The sequence below is a fragment of the Phascolarctos cinereus genome, unplaced genomic scaffold (assembly GCF_003287225.1).
Source record: "Phascolarctos cinereus isolate Bilbo 61053 unplaced genomic scaffold, phaCin_HiC Scaffold_4;HRSCAF=312, whole genome shotgun sequence".
NCBI classification, from domain to species: Eukaryota; Metazoa; Chordata; class Mammalia; order Diprotodontia; family Phascolarctidae; genus Phascolarctos; species Phascolarctos cinereus.
The window spans coordinates 34446599-34458703 of record NW_027555847.1 but is presented as its reverse complement, the minus strand read 5'-3'; positions in this window follow the sequence as shown (position 1 = coordinate 34458703).

The following is a 12105-nucleotide window of genomic DNA, read 5'->3' as shown; positions in this document are numbered from 1 at the left end:
GGTCTTCCATTTTGAAACCTGACCAAAGCAACAAAGACTGAATGCCGGTGCCATCTGATGGCTATTTCAGAGCCTTTGTAAAATAAATCCACATTTTCAGCTGAGTTCCAAATGGATTCCTGCCCATATCACAATTGGCAAACACTCTTGTCAACAGAACCTCAGCAGAAAGATTGCAGGCAGAATGGAAATGAGGCTGGAGTAGGGTTAGCTCTTAGGAGAGGTAGGTCATCCAGGGCCACAGTGGTGGCATGGTGGAGAGAAGGCTTCCTTACCATTACCTGTTCTGTGGTTTACAGCTGGAGACACAGAGGCACTTAAGTGGCCCCACTGGCAAATCTGGCACCCTTCCCTGAGCACTACATTCACAAGAGAGATAAACAGCTGGCAATTCCCGTTAATAGAACTTGCAAGATTGCTTTATAATGAGAAAGGCAATTGACAAGATCATTTAAAGAGAAATAATGATTGCAAGGCCATCCGGAGGCTATATTTTCTAATAGAAAGATTGTTTTTGATGACAGCAGAGACTCTTTTTTTAACATCCCAAATAGCAGCTTCCAATTGTCAGCTCCCACCACTACTCTGATAATTCCTAACCCTGGTCAGCATGCCAGTGTGGAAGAAATCATAGTTATCCCATTTTAGAGTTGACAGAGACCTTAGTGAAATGCCATCTAGTCTAGTCCATTTTACAGATGAGGAAACTGAGGCCCCAAAAAGGTAAGAAGTAATTATCCTTTCTAGTAACTGCAATTAGCCCTTTATCCCTCTAATACACAATCACATTCAACATTATATGCATTTGAGAACTGGCCTTATTTTACAACCACTAGACTGTAACCATCTTGAAAGGCAGGAACCAGGTTGAATTCATTTTTATAGTCTTGTTGTCAAACACTGAGCTTTACACATTGGAACAGTTCATTAAATTGTGTTGATTGAGATCCAATTGAATTGAATTGAATCAATTGCCTGAAGTCATGTAGGTAGCTAGTGACTGAACTGGGACTACAGCCCTACTCCAACCTGTTTTCTACTAAATAAGATGCAGTAGGTCAAAAGAAACATGAGATATGCGAATTTAGAGACATCTCCACTCTGAATATTCACATGAACTATCTGTGTCCGATCTGTGGCATAGCATTTCAATCTTGTGTTGGTCTGATCAGCCGCAGTTGGACACACTGTACCTTGACCCCAACATCATGATGTCATTTTGGTCCTCTTTGAGAACAAAGGACAGCATCCAAGACCTCCGGAGGTAACTTGTCATATTGGCCGCCATGTTGTACTTGAAGTCTGGAAACCTGAGATTCAAATCCCAATTCCGACACTTACTATCTATGTGACCATGAACAAGATACTTAATTTTTGTGAACCTTAGTTTCTACATCTGTCAAATGGGGGCAATAAGACCTCTAGTTTCTACTTCCCAGGGTTGTTGTAAGCCTTAAATGAGATAATGTGTGTAAAGTGTGTAAATGTCCACTGTTATTGGTGATAGTGTTGATGAAGGTAGTGGTGGTGATAGTTAAAGTATGAGAAGTTTCTTGTTTAAGAACCACTACTGCAAGATGAGGATTGCCTATAGTAGTGGGGATGGGAGACAGACATCATGAGATAAATGTTATCTGTTACAAAAAGCTCATAATCACTTCCCATGATATATGATGGCATACTCTAAAAGAGAGTGGCAAAATACTGTTTTCTGCCCCTGCTCTCCCCACCCCCACCCCCATCAAACTGCTGAATTTTATCAGTTCACATTCCTTTTTTTTTTTAAGTTATTGCCAACTGTAAATATTTTTAAATGAGACATTCAAGATAAATATTGGCCAGTGCTTCAGAGAACCGGCTCAGTAACAGTAGATATGTTTAAATGGACCAACCAGAGAAGTTTCAACTTTGAAAAAAAAATCCTTTGCACTACTCCCAAGGACGGTACACTGGGCTTTTACAAGTTCATTTGCATTTTGTTTGCCTTGGCTGAGTAAGAAAATGGCTCTGAAAAGACATTAAGTGGAAGGCTTGGTTCTTAACAGCCAGAGACTTTCAACGGTAACTGTATTTTTCCTTTTCTACCCACCTGGGTCTGATTCATGACAGAACAGTCAACGTGTCTGTGTTAAAACGTTCCATCTTTTCTCTGAATTTGGCTAAATTTAGAATCTAGTTAACAAGGGGTGGAGTAAATTAAATTCAAATTTTTTTAAAATAAAAAACATCCACAAGGGATAGAGTTACTGCAAGTTAAGTACTAGGAATAGGATGCTATGAAACTTATATATGTGACCAGCTTGATCTGTTAACGTATCAGTAGGTATGTTACTAATTTTTCTTTCTGCCAATAAACTGAATCATAGGAAATAACCTAATTCGAAACATCACCTAAAGTTTTGAAAAACAACAAAAAATACATACTTTGAACAGTTAGATCTTCCTTTCCTTGGCCTACCTCCTGCCCCTCTCCTCAACAACCAGACATAAGAAATCCACTTTAAGATAGTTGATTGAATGGAGGAAACTTCATTCATTTTCAGAGAAGAAAGTCAAAGTCACCTGAACTAATTACACTTTCCTTTTCCTTGCTTCTTAGGAAATCCTGATTGTTTCTGATAAATGCCAAACCTAGAAGTGTCTGATTTACACTCATTAATAATAGCTTGTTTGCTGAAGGTGGTAGTTCTAAAAATAATAGTGAATTTTAAAAGTAAAGGAGTAACAACAGATTAGCTAGCAGGACCATAACTAGCTTAGGACAAAGTGACCAAAGTTTTGAAAGTACTGACTGTGCTTTCGTTCTAGCAACTGGAATGTAACCTAGCAACCTAGTTTTTGCTGCTCAGTCCTTTCAGTTGTATCTGACTCTTTGTGACCCTATTTGGGGTTTTCTTGGCAAAGATACTGACATGGTTTACCATTTCCTTCTCCACTTCATTTTACAGATGAGGAAACTGAGGCAAACAGGATGAAATTTCTTGCCCAGGGTCACAGAACTTGTAAGTGTCTGAGGCTAGATTTCAATTCAGGTCTTCCTGACTCCTTATCCACTACACCACCTAGCTGATCTTAGCACCTGGTTAGCAAGGATAATTCTCAAAAGATAAGGAAAGACAACAAGCATTTATTAAACAAATCTATGAAACCATTAGATGCTCTGTCTTGGTGAGTGGGAATGGGCATCCTCAGGTCTTTCCACTTGACCATTTCAACCAAGTTTATTTGAGGACACATTTCTTCCATTTTGACATCCCATTTTGTGATCCTTTCCACCGGTACCACAATTTCTGCATATCACTCTGAGTTATTTCTACTTCTAAACCACCTCCTCACCCTTCCTCCCACATATAATAGGGTGAGGAATCCTTTCCTGCTTGCTTCATTACTAGTCAGTCAGCAAACTTCTCCTGAGACCTTATTGTTCATCTTCTGTTCTCATACAGGACCATGATATCAGGGAGGTGATGCCATGACTTGCAAGTGAATTGCATTGAAGTGAGGGAGGCCTGTGCAAGGTCACCAGCCTCACTTTCTTCTCCAGAGCCAACTGGGTCCAGTGGCAAGATATGGATCAAGACAACTGGAAGTGGGCCCCATGTTCCAGCTACTGTGATAAAAAATGAGGATATATTTTAAAAAGGGAGAAAAAACAGTCCCTGCCCTCAAGGAGCTTACATTCTACTGAGGAGAGAACATGTAAATAATAAGGTATATACAAGATAATATGGGCAACTAGGTGGTACAATGGATAAAATGCTGGGCCTGGAGTCAGGAACACCTGGGTTCAAATCTGGCCTCAGACATTTAGAAGCTATGTGACCCTGGGCAAGTCACTTAACCTTGTTTGCCTTAGTTTCCTCACTTGTCAAATGAGCTGGAGAAGGAAATGACAAACCATTCCAGTGTCTTTGCTAAGAAAACCCCCAAGGGGGGTCACAAAGTCACTGAAATGACTGAACAGTAAAACTAGGTGCTGGGTCAGTTTCCAGCTGCTAGAATGAAGCTAAAACAAGAGCAGATGGAAGGCAGTTTCAGAGAAGGCACCAGCAGCTTAGGTGACTGGGAAGGTTTCAGAGAACTCTAGGAAGACTTGTATGAACTGATGCAGAATAAAGTGAGTAATGAATTAATGAGTCACTAAACATTTTTGAGTGCCCACTAAGTGCCAGGCACTGTGCTAAGAACTAGAGATATAAAAAGAGAGATAAAAGACAATCCCTTCCCTCAGGGAGCTATATACAAGATAAATAGGAAATACTTAACAGAGGGAAGCCATTAGAATTAAGAGGGCTGGGGAAGACTTCTAGTAAAAGAAAGAATTTTAGTTGAGAGTTAATGGAACCTGGAGAGGTCAGTAAGTGGAACAGAAGAGGGGAAGCATTGCAGGTCTGGGGTACAGTCAGGAAAAAATGCCCAGAGCCCAGAGATGGAGCATCTTGTTTGTGCAACAGCCGGGAGGCCAGCATCACGGAGGGCTTGTTGGGGATGAGGTGTAAGAAGACTGGAAAGGTTGGGGATGGCACAGGTTATGAAGGGCTTCGAAGGCCAGATGGAGCCTTCTGTATTTGATCCTGGAGGCCACAGGGAGACACTGGAGTTTATTGAGTAGGTGAGTGACATCTTACACGACCTATACTTTAGGAAAAACACTTTAGTGGCTGAATGGAGGATAGATTGGGGTAGGGAAAGACTTGAGGTGGGCAGACCTACCAGCAGGCTATTACGATAGTCCAGGCCTGAGGATGAGGGCCTGCACCAGACTGGTGGCAGTATCAGAGGAGGGAAGGGGGTGAATTCAACAGATATTGCAACGGTGAAATCAGCGGGCCTTGACAAAAGCCTGGATATGGTGGGTGAGAGATTGGGATGAGTGCAGGATGTCTCCTGGGTTGTGAGTCTGAGGGACTGGGAGGATGGTGTTGCCCCGAAGAGTAATAGGAAAGGTGGGGGTGGAGACAATGAGTTCCTTTTAGGACATTATCTGCATAGAGATGGTAATTAAATCTATGGGAGCTGATGAGATCACCAAGTGGAGTAATATAAAGGGAGAAGACTAGAGGGCCCCATATAGAACCCTAACAGATACCTACAGTTAGTCGGTTACCATCTAGAGGAGGATCCAGAAAAGGAGAGAGATAAGGAAGAGTCAGAGAGGTAAGAGGAAAGTCAAGAAAGAATAGTGTCTCCAAAGCTTAGAAATAAGAGAAGTATCCAGAAGGAGAGAGTGATCAACAGGGTCAAAGGCTGCAGAGAGGCCCAGGAGAACCAGAGGGGAACAATTTATACCACAACAACATACAAAGAAATAGCTTTGAATGACGTGAGATCAGATCAATGCAAGGACCAACCACGAGCCCAGAGATGACAAAGAATGGCACCCACCCCCGGCAGAGATGTGGTGGGCTGGGTGGATGAGATACGAATTTGGGGGCATAGCCAACATAGGGATTTGTTTTGCTTGACCATGAATGTTTATTTTAAGGGTTTTCTTTCCTTTTTTGGAGGAGAGGGAGGTAGGAGGAAGAGAAAATAAATGCTTGTTAGTTGCAAAAAAAAAATTAGTTGAAAAAAAGGTTTTATCAAAAGTTGAGATTTGAATTGAATCTTGAAGGAAGACAGGGAAACTAAAGGGCTAAAGTGAGGGCAGAGAGAACTAGAGGCAAAAGGGACAGTCTGTGGAAAGGCATGGGGGAAGGAATGTCCTGGGAGAAAGTGAAGCTCAGGAGCTATTGAATCATATGTTTTAATGGAATCCTGGTCTTTTTGTTGGAATCTAATTCAGCCAAAAAGAAAAACAGTTTATTTAATTTCCTATGGAGTTTTCCTGATCTTTATAAACTAATCAGGGACTCCTCTCCCTCTCTCTCTCTCTCTCTCTCTCTCTCTCTCTCTCTCTCTCTCTCTCTCTCTCTCTCTCTCTCTCTCCCCCTCCCTCTTTCCCTCTCTCTCTCTCTTCCCCCCTCCCTCTTTCCCTCTCTCTCTCTCTCTCTCTCTTCCCCCTCCCTCTTTCCCTCTCTCTCTCTTCCCCCCTCCCTCTTTCCCTCTCTCTCTCTTCCCCCCTCCCTCTCTCTCTCTCTCTCTCTCCCTCCTCTCTTCTCTTTCTCTGTCTTTTCACTTTGATATAAAGCTTCACTGGAACGCTTCTATTACATTGTATATGAACCATAGGGCAGAATTATAGCACTAATCTGACTTGGATTCTATCCAAGGATTTTAGTGATAGAAGTAATAGAACTTCATTAAAAAGCATTTTCACCTATAAGAGAATTCAATGGCATGGCCTTTGAAGAGAGTAATGCATTCATGTGAAACTTGAGTGTATCTGTTATTTATATCACAGATAATTTGCATTGGCCTGGATTGCATTTGGGAAGCTGCTTGGCGGTTTCCATGATTCCAAGGTAGTTCTGGAAACAGAAGCCCATCTTTTTAACATCAGTATTCTTCCAGTGGATAGAGAGGCAGCCTCAGAGTGGAGAAGGTCTGGGTTCACGTCTTACCTCTGACATTTGCTGCCTAGGAGTCACCTTGCACAGTCATTTAACCCTTCAGTGTCCCCAGACAATCCTCTAAGACTGTAAATTGCAGAGTATATGCTGCTTAGAGTTAGTTTTCTTATCAGAGGTCCTATGTTAATGAATTCAGAGGTACCTCTAACACCTCAAATGTTCCAGTGACTGCATTTTACTATGTCATGGAACACCACGCTCTTGAGGAATCATGGCTGTGGGTGACCCAAGGGGCTGCAGAGGGTGTAGGGTGGGTATCGACAGGTCCCAGGGTAATACCAATAATGACTTGCACACGAGAAGTGGCCTCAAAGATCTCATCCAGGAGATGTATGATCAGACAGGTGAGTGGCACCTCTCACTTGTCCCACTGTGACAAGTGGGAAGGATGGCAGATGGGTGACCCAAACGCTATCTTAGTGCCTATCTATGGTTGATAGACCTAGAGGGAGCTAGCTCTCCCCTTTGGGAGTCTATAGGAATGCCTGGTGCACAGCGTGAAGTTTGTCTGGTTTACAATCTGCACCTTTGGAGGGAATGCCCATTCTGATAACACGGAAAAAGCAAAAGCATTGAAGCAAGTTGCTTGTCTTTGTTATCTATGTGCTTAGGGCTATGTGGAGGTCAGCGCCAGGAAATGGGGCCAGCCACTCTTCCTCCTCTAGACTTTCAGGAAGTGGCTCCAAAAAGTCATCTGGGATTCACAGACAGAAAGGAAAAGAGGGAGAGGGGGATGGGCTGTTCCCTTTTGTATATCCATTGAATCATCAGCCCTTCTGACATCATCCTAATAGTAATGATAATACCAAAAATAATTAGCATTTTTAAGTGGACAGCTAGGTTGTAGGAGGCAGCAGTTAGAGTGCCTGGAGTCAGGAAGACTTAGCTTCCTAAGTTCAAATCTGACCAGACACTTACTAGTTGTGTGAACCTGGGTAAGTCATTTAACCCTGTTTGCCTCAGTTTCTTCATCTGTCAAATGAGCTGGAGAAGGAAATGGCAAACCACTCCAGTATCTATGCCAAGAAAACCCCAAATGGGGCCACAAAAAAGTCCAACTCAATGGAAAATGAGTGAACAACAATGAAGCACCTACTATGTGTCAAGTACTAAGCTAAGCACTTTACAAATATGATCTTATTTGATCCTCACAGCAGCCTTGGCAGGAAGGCACACACTATTATTATCCCCATTTTACAATTGAGAAAACTGAGGCAAACAAAGGATAAATTGCTTGCTCAGGGTCACACAGTTAGTGTGAAGCCAGATTTAAATTCAGGTTTTCCTGACTCCAAACCCAACACTCTCCCCACTTTGCCATCTGGCTGCCTCTCCCATTTTATCAAAATACAGGCTTCTCATTGAGGAATCAATCACACCTGGCCAGCAAAACAGGTTCCCCAAAGCTTCCATGTTGTTGGTCCCAAAATGGCCACTCTGAACATGTCCCATGGCTCACAATACACATGCAACATGGAAGCAAACACATAAGTTTTGCTCAATGAACCAACTTAGTCCAGGCTCTCATCCACTCATGACTACGGCAATAGAGCTAACCTCTCCCCTCTCCAATTCCTTCTCCACTCATTTTCCAAATTTATATTTCTCCCTTACACCAAAAGCTTCTATGGCTCACTATTGCCTCCATGATGATGTACACATTGCATCTGGCATGTAAAATCCTTCAGAATCTGGCCCAAGCCTATGTTGGAGGCTAATTGCCCACTAATCCCTGGCATCTTTTCTCTGTGCCAGTCAAACTAGACTCTGCCTGGAATTCTCTCCTCTGCCAAGGCCTCTCAGAACCTCTATCTCCTTCTATGGCTATCTTACAGCATCACTTCCTAGGAGACCTTGACCACTTTCCCCAACTGTTAGTGTACCTCCCCCCGCAATCACTTTGTATTTCTTTTGTATTGAATTATCTAAGCCCTTGTCATTTCCTATCACTGGAATATAAGCTCCTTGAGGCGAGAGACTTCTACATTGTTTTGTTTTGTATTCTCAGGAATAGCAGTGGAACAGAGGAGACACAATAAATGTTGGTGACTGTTGAATTAAACTGCTGAAATTACCAGCAGCTTGAAATACACCTGGGTTTTATCCAGTCCTTTTTTCTTTCTTGATCCAGATTTGGGATTTCACCAGGGTGAGAGAATTTTATGTGTGAAAATTCCCTCCACTGGTGCAGGTGGGCAACTCTTGCATAATTTAGAGTTTTACCAAGGTGCTTGGAGCACTGAACAATTAAGTGACTTACCAGGGTCAAACAGCTAGGATTTGTCAGAGGCAGGACATGAATTTCGGTTTTCTTAACTCCAAAACCTGTCCTCTATCCACTCTCGTGCTATGTACTTCTATAGTCTTACTAGAGCGAAGGTTTGGGGAGAGGTTGTTTTTTTTTTAATTTAAGATTTGAATTTCATAAATAGCTTCAGTCTGACTTTTAGTTTCTTTCTGGGGTGGGGATCAGCATCTCTGCTTTCATTATTGCAAAGAACTCCACATATGGAAACTCCCTTCATCGATATGGCTCCTCCACTCAACTTGTCCTCTGTTTAAAGACACAGAGAGTTTTGTCTAGGGCATTGAAAGATTAAGTAACTTGCTCAAAGTCACAGAGCTAGTATTTTTCTGAGGTAGGATGTGAACCTAGGTCTTCCTGTGCCCTTTCTCTGCTATACCACATTGCCTCTCAATCTACTTAACATTTATTTCTATTTTTTTTTTATTATTAGAAACTTATCACTCCCTACAAATGCTTATTCATATTCTGCACCAAGTGATTTCCTAAGATGGTGATTGTGATAGACTTTTAAGGCTGCCTTAACCTTTGTGCTGCATTGAAGTGTCAAACCACAAGTCATGGGTAGGGCAGTCTGGGGAGGTGGCATCAGTTCTCCTCAGTGGATTTTAAGAGGTCCTCAGGTTAAGTTGAAGAGTGAAACATAAATTAAAATAAATACTTCTAATGTAGGCATGGAGTACAAACCATCTCTCCTTCCACTGATTTATTATTTATGACATTAGTTAAGTACCTCTCCGTGTGGGGAACATGTGTTGGGATTACAGAGAAACATAGAACATAAAGTAACTGCCTCTACTGAGTTTACAATTAAAGGGATGGGGGCAAATAACTTACAGCCATAAATCACCAGAGGTTGCAAGGTGATGGATTAAGGGTCAGCTTTGGACTTGGGGAAGACCTAAGTCTGAGTCTTGCTTCTGACATACAATAGCTGCTGATCTTGGTCAAGCCCCTCTTTCAGGACCTCAGGCAATCCTGTAATTAAGAGGATGTGGAGTGGATGGAAGAAATTCCCTTAGTATCAGATGAAAGTGGAGGCAGCTAAGTAGTGAAGTGGGTATTCATTTTCCTGAGTTCAAATCAGACCTCAGACACTCACTAGCTGTGTGACTCTAGGCAAGTCACTTAACCCTGTTTTCCTCAGTTTCCTCATCTGTCAAATGAACTGGAGAAGGAAATGGCAAAACCACTCCAGTATCTTTGCCAAGAAAACCCCAAATGGGGTCACAAAGAGTCAGACCCAACTGAAAAGACTAAACAACAAAAAGATGAAAGTGGATAAAATCACAAGTCTAATGCAAAATTCAGCCAATGGCTATTATTCTCTTTAGGGGACATTAGCACATCAAAAACTTCTGGTGGTGGCTATTGTTTACATCAACAATTGATCCAAGGAACGAAAAGAATAATCACATATAAAAATTATACATTAGCCATAGTCAACTCCATTTTGATGTACTGTAAGTCCTAACAATGGTATGCTGGTAAAATATTTAACAACTGCCCCCACCCCTCAAAAAAGTGCACAGTACACACGCATAAGTTTAATCCACATTGTTATTAAAATTTTCTCCATCGATTTCTTAAGTCTAGACAATCAACCAAACAACAAATCGAGGGACTTTTCTCTGATGTCCCCCATGCCTAGAATGTTCTCAGTCCTCATTTCTCTCTACTGGCTTTCCTGGTTTCCTTCAAATCTCAACTAAAATGCCATCTTTTGGAGGAAGCCTTTCCCCATTCATCTTAATTCTAATGCCTTCTCTCTCTTAATTATTTCCTATTTGTCCTGTATATAGCTTGTTTTTGTATATTTGTTTCCTATAATGTCTCTCCCATTAGATTGTGAGCCCCTTGAGGGCAGAGGGCTATCTTTTATCTTCCTTTATATCCCTAGAACTTAGCACATTTGTTGTTCAGTTATATCTGACTCTTCATGACCCTATTTGGGATGTTTTTAGCAAAGATGCTGCAGTGGTTTGCCATTTCCTTCTCCACCTCATTTTACAGATGAGGAAACTGAGGCAAACAGGATGAAGTGACTTTCCCAAGGTCACACAGCTAGGAAGTATTCTGAGGCCAGATTTGAAATCAGGAAGATGAGTCTTCCTGACTCCAGGTCTGGAGAGCTATCTAGCTACCCCATTGAATACATAGTAGTGCCTAAAAAATGCTTATTGACTGACTCACTGGCTCTGATTTGTAAGCTGTGCTGATTTCCATGGTATAAGCACTCACACTTCTACAAAAAATTTAACACTCACCCTCCAGTTGGTTAGGGCCAGCTCCAACATATCCTTATGTGGGACACATGACGAGTTATAAATGTCTACCTATATAGGCCAATAAAATTTAACTCAAAACAGTATCTAACTACATATATTAAAAAAAAAAACCACCACACCATAAATGAGGTGCCACTTCCCAGAATTAACAATGGGCTGAGAACAGGACTGGCCCAGGCCAGCAGTATTGTCCAGTGTGGTGTATTGGATTAAAAGGAAATTGTAAAATATTTAACAAAATAAAAATACAGTAAAACAAAGATATGTTTTATTATTATGTTTATTATATTTTATTTATAATTATAATTGTTTTATTTACTTTATTATCATAGTATCATTATTTATCATGTTTTAAAGCCATTAAAGACATTATGTTTTAAAGCCAAGTCAATATGCGGCCACAGGGATCCTTATGTATGGATTAGTGGACCAGGTTAGTACTTTGAGTTTGACGTCACTGATATATGGGAATAGAAGAAGATGACTTCTTATAAAAGGAAGCCTCTCCTATTTCCATTGACCACAGCTTACTAGGAATTTGTATGTTGGTTTCTCTCATTCTCTAATTGTTTCAAATTCATTTTTTGCATAGGTGACCCCATGTCAACAAATCTCCAATTTGTTGCCTTTTCATGGCATAGTGGAGAGAGCATTGGACTTGGAGTCTGAAAGACTCTCATTCCAATTCTGCTCACATGCCCAGGAGCTGTGTGAACCTGATTTTATTACTTCATTTCTCTGAGCTTCAGTCTTCCCATCTATAAAACAGAGATAATCATGGCCCCTGCCTCACAGGGCTGTTACCAGTGATCAAATAGGATAATATAAGAAATGAGATGACGGATGTAAAGCACTTTGTAGACCTTAGAACACTGCATAATTGTGGGCTACTATTATCAGTATTCTCTCTAGTTACTAGTTACTAACCATATTGAATAATTTCCCCTTTGAATTATTCTGTATTTAATAGTTAATGTTTATATAATGCTTACCAAGTGCC